At 46.0% G+C, this 16,834-nt stretch overlaps 1 pseudogene; it reads right to left on the reverse strand.

Annotated features, from left to right (window-relative positions):
- Positions 1–8,195: 8,195 nt before the first annotated feature.
- Positions 8,196–16,834, reverse strand: part of LOC146701152 (serine protease FAM111A-like) — a 35,648-nt pseudogene continuing 27,009 nt past the window's right edge.

Below are 16,834 nucleotides of genomic sequence, written 5' to 3' on the forward strand. Positions count from 1 at the left end.
AGAACCACACGGGGGGACCTGGTGAATGACCTGCAGAGAGCTGGGACCAAAGTAACAAAGGTCACCATCAGTAACACACTACAACGGCAGGGAATCAAATCCCGCAGTGCCAGACGTGTTCCGCTGCTGAAACCAGTGCATGTCCAGGCCCGTCTGAAGTTTGCCAGAGAGCACATGGATGATACAGCAGAGGATTGGGAGAATGTCATGTGGTCAGATGAAACCAAAGTAGAACTTTTTGGTATAAACTCAACTCGTCGTGTTTGGAGGAAGAAGAACACTGAGTTGCATCCCAAGAACACCATACCTACTGTGAAGCATGGGGGTGGAAACATCATGCTATGGGGCTGTTTTTCTGCCAAGGGGACAGGACGACTGATCCGTGTTAAGGACAGAATGAATGGGGCCATGTATCGTGAGATTTTGAGCCAAAACCTCCTTCCATCAGTGAGAACTTTGAAGATGAAACGAGGCTGGGTCTTCCAACATGACAATGATCCAAAACACACCGCCCGGGCAACAAAGGAGTGGCTCCGTAAGAAGCATTTGAAAGTCCTGGAGTGGCCTGGCCAGTCTCCAGACCTCAACCCCATAGAAAATCTGTGGCGGGAGTTGAAAGTCCGTGTTGCTCGGCGACAGCCCCAAAACATCACTGCTCTCGAGAAGATCTGCATGGAGGAATGGGCCAAAATACCAGCTACTGTGTGTGCAAACCTGGTAAAGACCTATAGTAAACGTTTGACCTCTGTTATTGCCAACAAAGGTTATGTTACAAAGTATTGAGTTGTATTTTTGTTATTGACCAAATACTTATTTTCCACCCTAATTTACGAATAAATTCTTTACAAATCCTACCATGTGGATTCATGGATTTTTTTTTCACATTCTGTCTCTCACAGTTGAAGTGTACCTCTGGTGCAAATTACTGACCTCTGTCATCATTTTAAGTGGGGGAACTTGCACAATCGGTGGCTGACTAAATACTTTTTTGCCCCACTGTATGTGCTACAGTGGAAATACTGCCAACCTGAAATGTACTATTCCCAGTGCTGTGCTGTTCCATTGTGTCCTCTCCTGTGAACCTTACTGCGTGCAATCCTCTGATTACCTTGCATATATGCTGAAGAACAACCCGTACACCTAGTGTTTCTCATGGCATCAGTTTGGCTTCTCTTGTGAGCTCCTTCAACTTTCTTTAGAGAACTTTGTTACTCCCTGCTTTATGCCTGTTTAAGCTTATGGTTTATCTGGAGTTTGTACTTTCTGGACTGTGTGTTTTGTCAGTGATAAAAATCCACAAAAAAAGGTTTGGTCTGATAATAACTGATGGGTTATTTGAGGTAACATAGTGTTTGTTGTTTGTTGCACAGGGTGCTAAATGCAGTGTTACACTGGTAAGCTGCCATTTTCCTGCAATGCTATGAGGTTATTTCCCCAGCTGCACTGGTCTGATATCTTAGGGACCACCACAGTGGGGTGGGGGGGGGGGTGTTGCATCATACTGTAATCTTCGTGTCAGATATTTCTTGCTTGCTCCACCGCTCATCTGCTCAGTGCAGGTGACCTGTTCAGTGCAGCCATGGCTCCCGTTTTTCTTTTATGGTACGGTTGAAAGAGTATTATTGGGATCATTTAGATTAGATATCGTGACTTGAGATTCAAATGAATGCAAGAAATCATGAAAATGGTGGTTTAGCCACATCGGTGTCTATTTGTATTAGAGTAGTAGAGTATTGTCATTGTCATGAAAACTGCTGCATTTGTGAATTTTCCTGCCAAGACGAGTAGTGCCTGTTCATCTCTGAAGTCACAGGGAAAGTGTCATGGTCTCCGCTCCTCGACAGCTGACAGCTGTCAGGTGATTTGTTTTTGTTTTCCTTTCTCTCTCGCCCTCTTCCTTTCTCTCTTTCTCCTGCCGGGGCGGAGCTCAGTATGGGCTCCTGCTCCTGGCCTACACACCTGGAGGTGATCAGCACATCTGTTGCTGATCAGAAGAGATTGGAACCCTTCTTAAGAGGGCGAGTCTGCTCTACTCGTCGCTGGATCGTTGAGCCATCAGCATCGCCTCTGGACCTGTTCTTTCCCTGTGCCTGGCGACTGAATGGAAGCAAGAGAGATAGAGGAAAGGAGAGGAGATATGTGAGGGCTGAATGAAAACCTTCCCTTCCTGGACTCCTGCCTTTTTCGCTCCTGGACCCTGGAACCCCGGCCCCTTTTCCTTGACACCATTATATGTATATATGAATTCCACTGTAGAGGAACACTGTAAATAAATGCACCTTTTGAAGACACTAGTGGTCTGCGCGTGAGTCCGATCTACGAAACCTGACAGAACGATCCAGCCACAACATGGACTCAGCAGATCAGAATACCATCGGTCAGGCACTGGCTGCCCAAGAAGCGGCGCTGACTCACCACGAACAAATGCTGCATCAGCTGCGAGGTGAGATCGCCGCACTAACTCAAGCTGTTTCCGGTTTGACTACGCCAGGAGGAGTACAGCCAGGGACTCCCCAGCCGGCTCACCCTGCCCCGCAGGAGACACTCGCGGCGGCTACGGCAGGTCACTCATCGGCAGTCACCCCATCCTCTGACGGTCCCCTGCCTTCGCCTGAGCCCTTTTCGGGGGAGACAGAGAAGTGCCCTGGCTTTCTGGCCCAGTGTTCATTGATTTTCCGCGAACAGCGGCGTTTTCATAACAATGACGGGGCAAAGATTGCTTTTTTGGTACAGGTGCTTCGTGACCGGGCTTTGAAATGGGCCCAGGTCGTGTTAAACTCCAACCCGGAGATCTCTTTTGAGAGGTTTGTGATTAACTTTAAAACTGTGTTTAATCAGGGCTCTGGAGTCGAGGCTGCGGCGCTCCGCCTCCTTAACTTTAAGCAAGGTAAGCGGAGTATGGCAGACTATTCAATTGACTTTTGGATTTTGGCAGAAGAAACCGGCTGGGGACCGGATGCGCTCAGGAGCACCTTGTTAAATAACATCCGGGAAGATTTGAAAGATGAACTGATTATGCGGGACCTACCCACTGCTTTTGACGAATTGATGTCGTTATGTATTAAGGTGGATGAGCGGCTACGAGCTCGTCGGCAAGCACGGAACTCTAGTTCCCAGGAAGCCGCAGGGCCACGAGGGGCGGAGGCTTCGGCCGATTACCGGTCCTCCCGGACATCAGGGGGCGCCGACGGAGAGGTACAGCCCATGCAAATCGGCAGCTCTCACCTAACTGCTGCAGAACGTCAGCGACGCATCACGGCCGGTGAGTGTCTGTATTGTGGTAATAAGGGACACATGATTGCCTCCTGTCCGTCGCGAGCAAAAGGCCGTGCCCGCCAGTGATGGTAGGAGTACTGGTGGGCGGTTTGAATCAGGATAAATCTCCTCCACGTTTAGCCCTGCCGGCTAAGCTTTTGGTCCACTCCGAGTGTCATTCACTTTCTGTGCTTATTGATTCAGGAGCAGAACAAAATTTCATTGACTCTGAACTAGCAAAACAACTCTGTGTGACTGTGGAGTCACTACCCCACGCCTTACGCGTCACGGCTTTATCAGGGCAGCGCCTCCCCGACATCACACACATCACTGAGCCGCTCACCCTCACACTGTCTGGTAATCATTCGGAGGAGATTAGCTTTTTTGTTTTTCACTCCACTCAGACGCCGTTAGTTCTCGGTCATCCCTGGCTCCAGCAACACAACCCCACGATTAATTGGCAGAAGGGAGGCATCACGGGCTGGGGGGAGGAGTGTCATATGACTTGCCTTAAGGCTGCTGTTCCTCCTAACAAATCGGTCACCGGCCCAGAGCCACCGCGGTCTTCCGACCTGGCAGATGTGCCGTCTGTTTACCACGATCTCGCTGAGGTGTTTCGGAAAGACCGAGCCCAGTTGCTGCCACCCCATCGGCCCTATGACTGCGCCATAGACCTGCTGCCTGGAGCTCCCTTGCCGACCAGCCGCCTCTATAGCCTCTCGCTGCCGGAGCGGGAGGCCATGGAGAAATATATAACTGAATCCCTCGCTGCCGGCATCATCCGTGCCTCCTCCTCACCCGTCGCAGCAGGTTTCTTCTTTGTGGAAAAGAAGGATAAGACCCTCCGACCCTGTATTGACTTTCGGGGACTCAAGAACATTACGGTCATGAATAAATATCCACTGCCCCTGCTCACCTCCGCTTTCGAACTTCTCCAGGGAGCCGTCATATTCAGCAAGCTGGACTTGAGAAACGCTTACCACCTGGTTCGGATTCGGGATGGCGATGAATGGAAGACGGCGTTCAATACCCACCTTGGACATTTCGAGTATCTGGTAATGCCATTCGGCCTCACTAACGCACCTGCAGTATTCCAGGCTCTGGTCAACGATGTTCTAAGGGACTTTATTAACCGATTTGTGTTTGTCTACCTAGACGACATTCTGATCTTCTCTTCCTCCCAGGCTGAACACGAGACCCAGGTCCGGCTGGTACTGCAACGCCTTCTGGAGAACCGGCTGTTCGTCAAAAGCGAGAAATGTGAGTTTCATGTGCCCTCAGTTGCCTTCCTAGGGTACATAATCGAGCGTGGAGATCTCCGACCCGACCCTGTGAAAGTCAAGGCCGTAGTGAACTGGCCCGAACCAAACAATCGTCGCCAGTTGCAACGCTTCCTTGGCTTCGCTAACTTCTACAGGAGATTCATACGGGACTTCAGCAGGATTGCCTTACCATTAACCCAGTTAACCTCTCCCAAGCTTGCTTTTCAGTGGAGTGACGCTGCCCAATCAGCCTTTCAGGAGCTCAAGAAACGGTTTGCTTCAGCGCCCATCCTGGTCCAACCTGACACCACTCTTCAGTTCGTGGTGGAGGTCGACGCATCCGACTCAGGGGTGGGGGCCGTCCTTTCCCAACAGAGGGAGGGTAAGATGCATCCTTGTGCCTATTTTTCCCGTCGTCTCACCCCTGCAGAACGTAACTACGACGTGGGCGATCGGGAGCTCTTGGCGATTAAGCTCGCCCTGGAAGAATGGCGGCATTGGCTCTAGGGCACCACTCAACCCTTCGTGGTCTGGACCGATCACAAAAACCTGGCCTACCTTCAAACGGCGAAACGTCTTAACGCTCGACAGGCCAGATGGGCCCTGTTTTTCACCCGTTTCCACTTCTCCATCACCTACAGACCCGGTTCCCGAAACGTCAAGCTGGACGCTCTCTCCCGTCAGTTCTCCGCTGCTGATGAAAAGGCGGATCCGGATTCCATCCTGCCAGCAACCTGTACTATCGGGGCCATCACCTGGGAGATCGAGGCGGCCGTCCGGGCGGCTCAGGTAGCCGAACCGGATCCAGGAGGGGGGCCCGCCCACCGACTCTATGTTCCGCGCTCTGTCAGATCCCAGGTTTTACAATGGGCTCACACGGGATGCCACCCAGGGATACATCGCACCATTAAGTTTCTCCAGCGGTGCTTCTGGTGGCCCTCACTCACCCAAGACACTCGGGATTACGTCACTGCTTGTACGGTCTGTGCCCGAAACAAACCATCGAACCGTTCCCCGGCGTGTCAGCTACATCCGTTATCCACTCCTTCCAGGCCCTGGTCTCACATAGCACTGGACTTCATCACCGGACTACCTCCATCAGCAGGTAACACTGTCGTTCTCACCATAATCGATCGTTTCTCTAAAGCGGCTCACTTCATTGCTCTGCCTAAGCTTCCCACAGCTCTAGAGACCGCACGCCTGCTCGCCACTCACGTCTTCCGCCTGCATGGGATCCCGGAAGATATAGTGTCCGACAGAGGGCCTCAATTCACTTCTCGGGTCTGGAAAGAGTTCTGCAACTCCCTGGGCGCAAAGGTCAGTCTATCCTCGGGTTATCATCCTCAGAGCAACGGCCAGTCCGAGCGGGCCAACCAAGAACTGGAGACCGCCCTGCACTGTGTCGCCTCCACCAATCAAACCATCTGGAGTGAGGAGTTGCCGTGGATCGAGTACGCCCATAACAGCTTGACCGACTCTGCCACCGGCCGGTCTCCATTCGAAGCCTCCTTGGGATATCAGCCCCCTCTTTTTCCTGCTGTGGAAGGTGAGCACTCTGTACCTTCCGTCCAGGCTCATCTGCGCAGGTGCCGCAGAGTTTGGCGGGCAACTCGAGCGGCCCTGCTACGCACGAAGGAGAACAACAAACGCATCGCAGACCGGCACCGGACTCCAGCACCCGAGTACTCTGTCGGCCAGAAGGTATGGCTCTCTACCCGCTTTGTTCCGGTCAGGACTGAATCTAAGAAACTTACACCCACCTTCATTGGCCCTTTTGAAATCTCCGCCTTGGTCAACCCAGTTTCTGTGAAGTTGAAACTTCCTCGCAATATGAGGATTCATGACGTTTTCCATGTTTCACAACTCAAACCTGTCCGGTCCAGTCCTCTGTGCCCTCCTTCCAGGCCCCCTCCTCCCGCCCGGCTCGTGGATGGGTTGCCGGCTTACTCCATCTCTCGCATTATGGACTCTCGGCGCCGGGGACGTGGCTGTCAGTACCTGGTTGACTGGGAGGGCTATGGCGTGGAGGAGCGCTCCTGGGTCCCTCGGGCGGCCGTTCTGGACGTGCCCATGCTCCGGGAGTTTCACCGCCTGCATCCGGACAAGCCTGGTGGGTCGCTGGGAGGCTCCCGTTGAGGGGGGGGGGGTACTGTCATGGTCTCCGCTCCTCGACAGCTGACAGCTGTCAGGTGATTTGTTTTTGTTTTCCTTTCTCTCTCGCCCGCTTCCTTTCTCTCTTTCTCCTGCCGGGGCGGAGCTCAGTATGGGCTCCTGCTCCTGGCCTACACACCTGGAGGTGATCAGCACATCTGTTGCTGATCAGAAGAGATTGGAACCCTTCTTAAGAGGGCGAGTCTGCTCTACTCGTCGCTGGATCGTTGAGCCATCAGCATCGCCTCTGGACCTGTTCTTTCCCTGTGCCTGGCGACTGAATGGAAGCAAGAGAGATAGAGGAAAGGAGAGGAGATATGTGAGGGCTGAATGAAAACCTTCCCTTCCTGGACTCCTGCCTTTTTCGCTCCTGGACCCTGGAACCCCGGCCCCTTTTCCTTGACACCATTATATGTATATATGAATTCCACTGTAGAGGAACACTGTAAATAAATGCACCTTTTGAAGACACTAGTGGTCTGCGCGTGAGTCCGATCTACGAAACCTGACAGAAAGTAGTGAAAGCAGAAGGGTAATCATGTGCACAATAGAAATATAATAACAATAGCAAGTACTATTGTTGATTGCCTAACTGATTGGACATTGGGAGGAATTTTCTTGACCAAATTAAATGTAAAATAAGTGCCACCATTGTAACAAGTCAGTTTGTGAAGTTTTTTTGGTTCTAAAATTTCTATGATCAGTTGTACAGTGGGGCAAAAAAGTATTTAGTCAGCCACCGATTGTGCAAGTTCCCCCACTTAAAATGATGACAGAGGTCAGTAATTTGCACCAGAGGTACACTTCAACTGTGAGAGACAGAATGTGAAAAAAAAATCCATGAATCCACATGGTAGGATTTGTAAAGAATTTATTCGTAAATTAGGGTGGAAAATAAGTATTTGGTCACCTCAAACAAGGAAAATCTCTGGCTCTCACAGACCTGTAACGTCTTCTGTAAGAAGCTTTTCTGTCCCTCACTCGTTACCTGTATGAATGGTACCTGTTTGAACTCATCATCTGTATAAAAGACACCTGTCCACAGCCTCAAACAGTCAGACTCCAAACTCCGCCATGGCCAAGGCCAAAGACCTTTCGAAGGACACCAGGAAAAGTATTGTAGACCTGCACCAGACTGGGAAGAGTGAATCTACAATAGGCAAGCAGCTTGGTGTGAAAAAATCAACTGTGGGAGCAATCATCAGAAAATGGAAGACATACAAGACCACTGATAATCTCCCTGGATCTGGGGCTCCACGCAAGATCTCATCCCGTGGGGTCAAAATGATCATGAGAACGGTGAGCAAAGATCCCAGAACCACACGGGGGGACCTGGTGAATGACCTGCAGAGAGCTGGGACCAAAGTAACAAAGGTCACCATCAGTAACACACTACAACGGCAGGGAATCAAATCCCGCAGTGCCAGACGTGTTCCGCTGCTGAAGCCAGTGCATGTCCAGGCCCGTCTGAAGTTTGCCAGAGAGCACATGGATGATACAGCAGAGGATTGGGAGAATGTCATGTGGTCAGATGAATGTAGGACTCATTTTTTTCACTCCTCCTGGGTGTCCGACGACACAGGCCTCGCCGTCTGAAGGCACAGGTCCAAATCTCTTAAGGAGCCCTGGCGGCACTTTCTCTGTTTCCAGCTTAAGTATGACATAATCTAACTTATCGTTGCCGACGAACACCTTAGTGCTGAGGTTGTTCTTGTCTGATTCTTGGTCTTCAAAGTTAAAGACCACGGTAACGTTTACAAATTCACGCCAGTTAGGTGAGTTTGATTTAACCCAGTAGTCGAATAAGTGGGTGTTGGTCAAGACAAAGTTGTCAAATAGCACAAAGCCTGTGCCTTGCTTTAAGAAGGAACCAGTTATGAGGCAAACTGACTCGCTCAGTTCAAGCAGCAACATAACACTGCGGATTTCTTTCCAAAGGTCTCCTTCCTGTATTTCAGTGCTTCCTGAAAAGAATGTTTAGGGAATCTACACTCCATCCATCGTTTCAGACACGGATACTGCTGACAAAGTAGATCGTAAACCTCCTTACGGTCAGTACTGCTGCCCGTTTCTTTGATTGCCGTTTTTAGACTCAATCAGTTCTGCCGTGCTACATCTAAGACTGATGTCACTCCACCGCTGCGCTTTGCATTATTTGATGCGTGTGGAGGTTTCTGCTGCCCTGGGATGGCTACATCTTTTATTTCCCTATCTGCTCCCTGTGGAAAACATATCTGGAATTTCTTATTGTCCAGACAATCAATTATGTCTGTGCACTCAGTCTTACATTCGTCGTTGATGTTAACCAGCTCAAAGTAGCCCAGGTCATCGGTGAAGTGACCGTCTCTTTTCAGAGCCTCGGCCGCAGTTATTCCCTTCTCCCCGTAAACACAAAGATACTTGAACTGTTTTAAAGCGTCATTTTTAAAAAAACTTTTCTCTTTTTTGACATTTAGTCCTCCCTTTGTACCGATGTAAAAGACAGAATAGCAATCTCTCGCCTTAACCATCTTCTTATATTTACTGAAAGGCCTCCGTGCAAGCTTGAACATGTTGCCTGTGCCGTCTGAACTGATGTCCGTGTTGGTCCTGCAGAGAATCAGAGTTGGAAAAGTTGTTAATGTAGCAAAAAACCAAACGTCTTGCATTTTGTTCATAATCTCTTTAAAGCCACAATCTTTTTTTATCGCTTTCACTGGAGTGGGTAAATGAGTCTGCAAAGTTTAAAAAAAACAGATTTACATCTATGTTTATTACTTTTATCGGACATCATCCGATCCCATTTATACACATTTAAGAAAAAACTTGGAAAATATCCTGTTGTTTCCATATAGAGACTCGGCATTTGAACCATCCCAAATATTTGGACTAGGGAACCAACTCCTCAAACCGGTAAAAAGGTCAAGGACACAGTTACACAATCGCTAAACTAACCTATTTTTGGATAAAATAAAACCATATAAGCATGAGCCTTGGAATCTCGGTTAAAAAAAAGAAGCACTACATATTACTTTTCTTATGTTCAGTATACAGGAGTTGCTGCTCACAGTCTGAGTTGCACTAATGTGTCTGTCAGATGTCCCAAATGGAACGCCAGGCCGCACGCGCACTCATGCCGGACACCTCCTGACCTCCTTGCCTTTGCTTCAATGTGTCTTTAAATCCTTTCTTGTTCAAATTGTTTATTCACATAGTAAAGAAGTAGTTCGGGAACTCAGTAAGTAGGAACAGCGATAGTTTAAAGACATTTTCTACAATACAGAGGATTTCATCATCCGCAGTTTGTGAAAACTGCAGTTAAAAAACAAATCAGTAAATTCACAAATGATGGACTCTTTTCAGAGGTACGCTTCATGTACTGATTAACATACAGTTCAAAGATGTACATTAGAGTGCACACTGGTTATGTGGATTTGCTATATGAATATGCTCAAGAGTCTGTTTGAGCTCTTTTCACTTTTTTTTTTTTTAACACATACAAGCAATGGTGTAGCTTGCCTCCACCCGGCACTATATATAAATGCAATCCGTTACTAGTCAGATAATCTTAAAGGTTTTTATTTTATTGCACCTGTAATAAGATTAACGTAAGATAGCAAAATAAAGCCGCTATTGTAAAAAGAAATAGCTCTTTACTGAGAAAATGGTTGTCAAGATCACATTGTCATAATATTTAAACAGAATTCAAACTATGAGTTTGTCTGTGGAAAACTAACTGCCGCTCTGTCTCTCTATACAGCACTGACTGAACAGAAATCTGCTGTTGAACTCATGAACTCTCCAGGAACCACCCCTCCTTTTTTTCCCACCGGATGCGATTAGTCACACATATGGAATCGATTAGACACTTCCGGAGTACCCCCCTCCCCTCACCGGATGCAATTTGTCACGCTTATGGATCATATTACATACATCTGGAATCGATTAGTCACTTCCGGAGTACTTCCGGTAGGGTCAAAAGGTCAAGGCTAGGGCCATCAATCAAATTGATGACACAAGGTGGGTTGTTATTTTTTTTCTGGCAACTAACCAAAATACATAGCCCTCAGTTAAGTAGATTAGACCCTGGAGTACAGGGAAGGCACAGCTCCACCGCAAAGGTGTAAAGCAAGCTCAGCCGGACCAGTCATCCATCTGAGAATTAGGAAGAAAAAAACATAACCACTCCAGCCTGCACCCTGACAGTTAGTTACAAAGTATCTGCATAACAACCATAATCAGAGCTTTTCCAGTTCTTCAGATACTACAGAAAGGAGGTTTAATACTTCCTCTATTCCCTTCTTCAGCATAAGATACACTGGGACCATCAGTTATAAAAAGAGAGGAGAAAATGTGTATCATAATTGATAGTGATAGACCACTGATTAAAACGATTAAAAAAATGACAAAACAGATCATGGACATGTAATTAAAACTGCATTTTCCGATTCATGCCCCAGCCTACTGTTTCAGGTTTTGCTGTTTAGATGTTTTGAATTTCGAACAGCAGACTGTCAAACAAACAGTTGTGCTCCGGTCAACCACAGCTGTAGAAAGGAACAGACTGAACTTGATGAGTCGATGTTTCTCTGTCTTTCTGGAATTCTTGAACAGAAGGACATAAAACACTGAGGTCTGTCTTTTTGTACGGATTTTAAAGGCGGTTCCAAGTGATGTAAAATAGCATAGAAGACATCCAAGGAAATATTCAAGGACATCCCTCTGCAGTGCTCGTGAATTCAAAGAACAGGAATCCTCTTTTTTTTTTTCATCATTAAAAAATATATTAACAAACTCCCAAGTAACCATAACTGGAGTTTTTTTATTTTAGTGCATTATATAAAATGTAATTAAATCATATGTAGTATGAAACTTATGTGATTTTTGACTTGACCCTAGTGAACTCTGCAGTTCTACAACTTAAATGTGTGAACTCATGTATTTGGTAAATGGACTTGTTCTTATACAGTGTTTTTCTACTCTGTCTGAGCACTCAAAGCGCTTTATACAACTAATTCATTCACCCAATCACACCCATTCACACAAGCACTTTTTTCTGACCTAAGTGCTAAGTAGTCTACCATTCATGCACATTCACACTCTGATGGATGCATCGGAGAGCAACATGGGGTTAGTATCTTGCTCATTTAATACAAATGAACTTAGATCAATAGTATTATCTCTAGTCTTTGCCTTGGCAGGGGTCAGTAACATGTCGAAAGGTATGACAGCTGTCATAGCTACTTTGTAAAATTTGTTTAACGCTTGTGAGATGCACTTCACACACGTGTACACACACACACACACACACACACACACACACACACACACACACACACACACACACACGCACACAGTTCTTTATTGCCAGATGCCACGTTTATTTTTAGTTTTCATTTGTTGTGACAGTCCGTAGTCTGGACAGCTCAAGTCTCAGCTGATCCCAGCTTCCCCTCCGCTCCTCTCCCGTCTCTCTAAAAATGGGGAAGGAAACCGTCATCAGCCCAAACACCATCAGCTGTTCTCACCTGCCTCTCCAGCACCGCCCCGTTGAGCTCACTGCACCACTCCTCCCCTGCAGTCGCGCCCGGGACCACACCTCCGCCGCAACGCTTAAGTATCAGGAATAGGGAAGGGTATCGTTTAGGTTTTATCCGATACCAAACCGGTACTTTTGAAATGGTGCCAGTGCTTAAACGGTGCTCGAACCAGTGCTTAAAGAATGGAGAACACACACTTTGTCCAAAAACCTCTCATGTTTAGCTGTTTTTTTGTAAAAAGATAACAATGTTAGCCTTTTCCGCAGCTATGGGGCATATATGGTATCACTCTCGGCTGGAAGCAGTGCTTAATCAATGGAAAAAACACCAATTTTGTCTAAAAACCTCTCATGTTTAGCTGTTTCCCACTTTTTCTTTGGTCATTTCAGCCTTTTTGGCCAGGGTGAAGGGAGTATCTGCCATCAAACAAGAAGACAGCTGCATGTAGCTATGATGATGTTTGCTAGTTCACCTTACATGCATTAATGTAATAACGTGGTTAGCCTACTCAACGTAAATTACACACGAACAACATTAAGCTACTCACTCAGAGAAGAACGGCTGCTGCTGCATCATCATCCTCATCATTTCTGCTACACTGGCAGGGCTAGGGGCCAAGACTCTCCTCTTCGGGTTTTTGGGGGATGTTGCTAACTCTGGGTCCGATAACAGGCACCACACCCGCAGTAGATGTGCACGGTGTGAGGTCTCGCAGCAAGCTATCAAATACGGCGCATTTCTTGGCTTTTAAAAAAACGCTATGTGTCGCCAGGTGTTTCATCAGATTCGAAGAGTTACCTCCTTTACACAGTATCACCTTAAAGCACTTGTTGCAGGCTGCTGAGGTTGCATCTTTTGCTGTGAAGTACAGCCAGACTTTTTATTCTGTAGCTCTGCTCTAGAAGAACCTGGGCCCGCCTACTATCCTCGGAAAGGTAAAATGATTGGCTAGAATCCAAAGTGTATGACGTCTCAGGAAAAAAAAAGCACTGAAATGTGCGCTGCTTTTCGGTCTGGTTACTACCGTTTATGTCAGAACCGGATACCGGTACCCATCCCTAATCAGAAAGAATGTGGTAACATGGTCTGGTGAGATTGTGTTTGGGCATCATTTTAATAATTATTTTAAGGTTTTAGCTTACAGTCATTGCTTTAAGGCTGTGTATAAATACAATTCTTTAGCTGCTGCAAGCTTTACTTGTGAAAAGCAAATAAAGCTTAGTAAAGACTGGAGCTAGCTAGTACTGCTGGGATGTGATATTTTCACAAGCTAAAATGAGCTTAAACGAGTGGGACTACATGCAGTGATGCTCGTTTTAGCCATTCAAAGATGTTTTTTTCAAATACAGGGAGTGCAGAATTATTAGGCAAATGAGTATTTTGTCCACATTATCCTCTTCATGCATGTTGTCTTACTCCAAGCTGTATAGGCTCGAAAGCCTACTACCAATTAAGCATATTAGGTGATGTGCAACTCTGTAATGAGAAGGGGTGTGGTCTAATGACATCAACACCCTATATCAGGTGTGCATAATTATTAGGCAACGTCCTTTCCTTTGGCAAAATGGGTAAAAAGAAGGACTTGACAAGCTCAGAAAAGTCAAAAATAGTGAGATATCTTGCAGAGGGATGCAGCAGTCTCAAAATTGCAAAGCTTCTGAAGCGTGATCATCGAACAATCAAGCGTTTCATTCAAAATAGTCAACAGGGTCGCAAGAAGCGTGTGGAAAAACCAAGGCGCAAAATAACTGCCCATGAACTGAGAAAAGTCAAGCGTGCAGCTGCCAAGATGCCACTTGCCACCAGTTTGGCCATATTTCAGAGCTGCAACATCACTGGAGTGCCCAAAAGCACAAGGTGTGCAATACTCAGAGACATGGCCAAGGTAAGAAAGGCTGAAAGACGACCACCACTGAACAAGACACACAAGTTGAAACGTCAAGACTGGGCCAAGAAATATCTCAAGACTGGTTTTTCTAAGGTTTTATGGACTGATGAAATGAGAGTGAGTCTTGATGGGACAGATGGATGGGCCCGTGGCTGGATTGGTAAAGGGCAGAGAGCTCCAGTCCGACTCAGACGCCAGCAAGGTGGAGGTGGAGTACTGGTTTGGGCTGGTATCATCAAAGATGAGCTTGTGGGGCCTTTTCGGGTTGAGGATGGAGTCAAGCTCAACTCTCAGTCCTACTGCCAGTTTCTGGAAGAGGCAAGGCAAGGCAAGTTTATTTGTATAGCACAATTCAACAACAATGTGATTCAAAGTGCTTTACAGAGACATTAGAAACAAAAACAAATAAAAAGCATGATTTAAAATTGATTAAAACAAGCAAACAAACAAACTAATTAACAAACAAACAAAACAGTATATAAAATCAAAACAGATAAAATCAGAACAGTAGATAAAATCAGTAGTTAAATGTAATTTTTGAAATTTAAGCTTAAAAGTGTGGATTTGGTGCTTTATTCAAATGCAGCTGAGAACAGGTGAGTCTTCAACCTGGATTTAAATAAACTGAGTGTTTCAGCTGATCTGAGGCTTTCTGGGAGTTTGTTCCAGATATAAGGAGCATAAAAGCTGAATGCAGCTTCTCCGTGTCTGGTTCTGACTCTGGGAACTGATAAAAGACCGGATCCAGATGACCTGAGGGATCTGGAAGGTTCATACTGGGTCAGGAGGTCACTGATGTATTTTGGTCCTAAACCATTCAGAGCTTTATAGACCAGCATCAGAACTTTAAAGTCTATCCTCTGACGGACAGGCAGCCAGTTTAAAGACCTCAGAGCTGGACTGATGTGGTCCACTTTTTTGGTCTTAGTGAGGACTCGAGCAGCAGAGTTCTGAATGAGCTGTAGTTGTCTGACTGATTTTTTTAGGTAGACCTGTAAAGATGCTGTTACAGTAATCAAGCCTACTAAAGATGAATGCATGGACTAGTTTTTCCAGGTCCTGTTGAGACATCAGATCTTTTATCCTTGAAATATTCTTGAGGTGATAGTAAGCTGACTTTGTTATTGTCTTAATGTGTTTTTCTAAGTTTAGGTCTGCATCCATCACTACACCCAAATTTCTCGCCTGGTTTGTGGTTTTTAGATGTATAGATTGAAGTTCTCTGGTGACCTGTAATCGTTTTTCTTTGGCGCCAAAGACTATTACCTCAGTTTTGTTTTTGTTTAGCTTGTTTTTGTTTAGTTGGAGAAAATTGTGTCACAGCCAGTCATTAATTTCCTCAATGCATTTACCAAGAGCCTGTACAGGGCCTATGTCTCCTGGTGACATTGTGATATATATTTGTGTGTCATCTGCATAGCTGTGGTAGTTTATTTTGTTGTTCTTTATAATCTGTGCCAGTGGGAGCATGTAAATGTTAAACAGAAGGGGTCCCAAGATGGAACCTTGGGGAACTCCACATGTGATACTTGTCTGCTCAGATGTGAAGTTACCTATTGATACAAAGTATTTCCTGTTTTCTAAGTATGTCTTGAACCAGTTTAGTACAGTTCCTGAAAGACCTGCCCAGTTCTCCAGTCGTTTGAGTAATATGTTGTGGTCAACTGTATCAAATGCTGCACTGAGATCCAGTAAAACTAAGACTGACATTTTTCCACTGTCTGTATTCAGACATATGTCATTAAACACTTTGGTCAGAGCGGTTTCAGTGCTGTGGTTCTGTCTAAAACCTGACTGGAAGGCATCGTAGCAGTTATTCTGTTTTAAGAAGTAACTGAGCTGTTGAGAAACTGCTTTTTCAATGATCTTACTTAAAAATGGGAGATTTGAGATCGGCCTGTAGTTGTTCATTTGTGTCTTGTCAAGATTGTCCTTTTTCAGTATAGGTTTTATTACAGCAGTTTTTAGTGGTTCTGGAAACACACCTGACATTAAAGAAAAGTTGGCGATCTGTAACAGGTCTGACTCCAAAGTCTTTGAGACCTTTTTGAAAAAACTTGTTGGCAGGACATCTAAACAGCAAGAGGAGGAGTTCAGTTGACCTAAGATGTCCTCCAGGTCTTTGCTGTTAATAGGGTGAAACTGTTTCATGGTGTTTAAACAGTTTTTTGGTGGACACAGTACATATTCTGGATCTGCTGTTGATGTACCAATTGCTTGTCTAATTTTTTGGATTTTTTCTGTGAAGAATTTGGCAAAGTCATTGCAGGCCATGGTCGAATGAAGTTCAGCTGCCACTGACACAGGGGGGTTTGTTAGCCTGTCAACTGTAGAAAATAAGACCCGAGCATTATGGCTGTTTTTAGTGATGATGTCAGAGAAGTAAGACCTCCTTGCACTCTTCAGTTGTAAATTATAATTGTGAAGTTTCTCTTTATAGATGTCATAATGAACCTGGAGGTTTGTTTTTCTCCATCTGCGCTCAGCTTTCCTACACTCTCTTTTTTCATTTTTCACTAGTGTGGAGTTTCTCCATGGAGACTTTTTCCTTCCAGAGATAACCTTCACCTTAATGGGAGCAATAGTGTCCATTACATTTAACATGTTAGCATTGAAGCTATTGACGAGCTCATTGACTGACCCTCTGGGCAGGTCAGGTGTTAATGGGAAGACCTGGTTAAAAATCGCACTACTGTGTTCAGTTACACACCGTTTTGTGATCACTGTTGTTGATATATTTATGTGGGCTGAGATTTTAC

The sequence above is a fragment of the Copadichromis virginalis genome, linkage group LG9 (genome assembly GCF_057382275.1).
Source record: "Copadichromis virginalis isolate Kocher_CV1m ecotype Utaka linkage group LG9, C_Virginalis_male_GT1.1, whole genome shotgun sequence".
Taxonomy (NCBI): Eukaryota; Metazoa; Chordata; class Actinopteri; order Cichliformes; family Cichlidae; genus Copadichromis; species Copadichromis virginalis.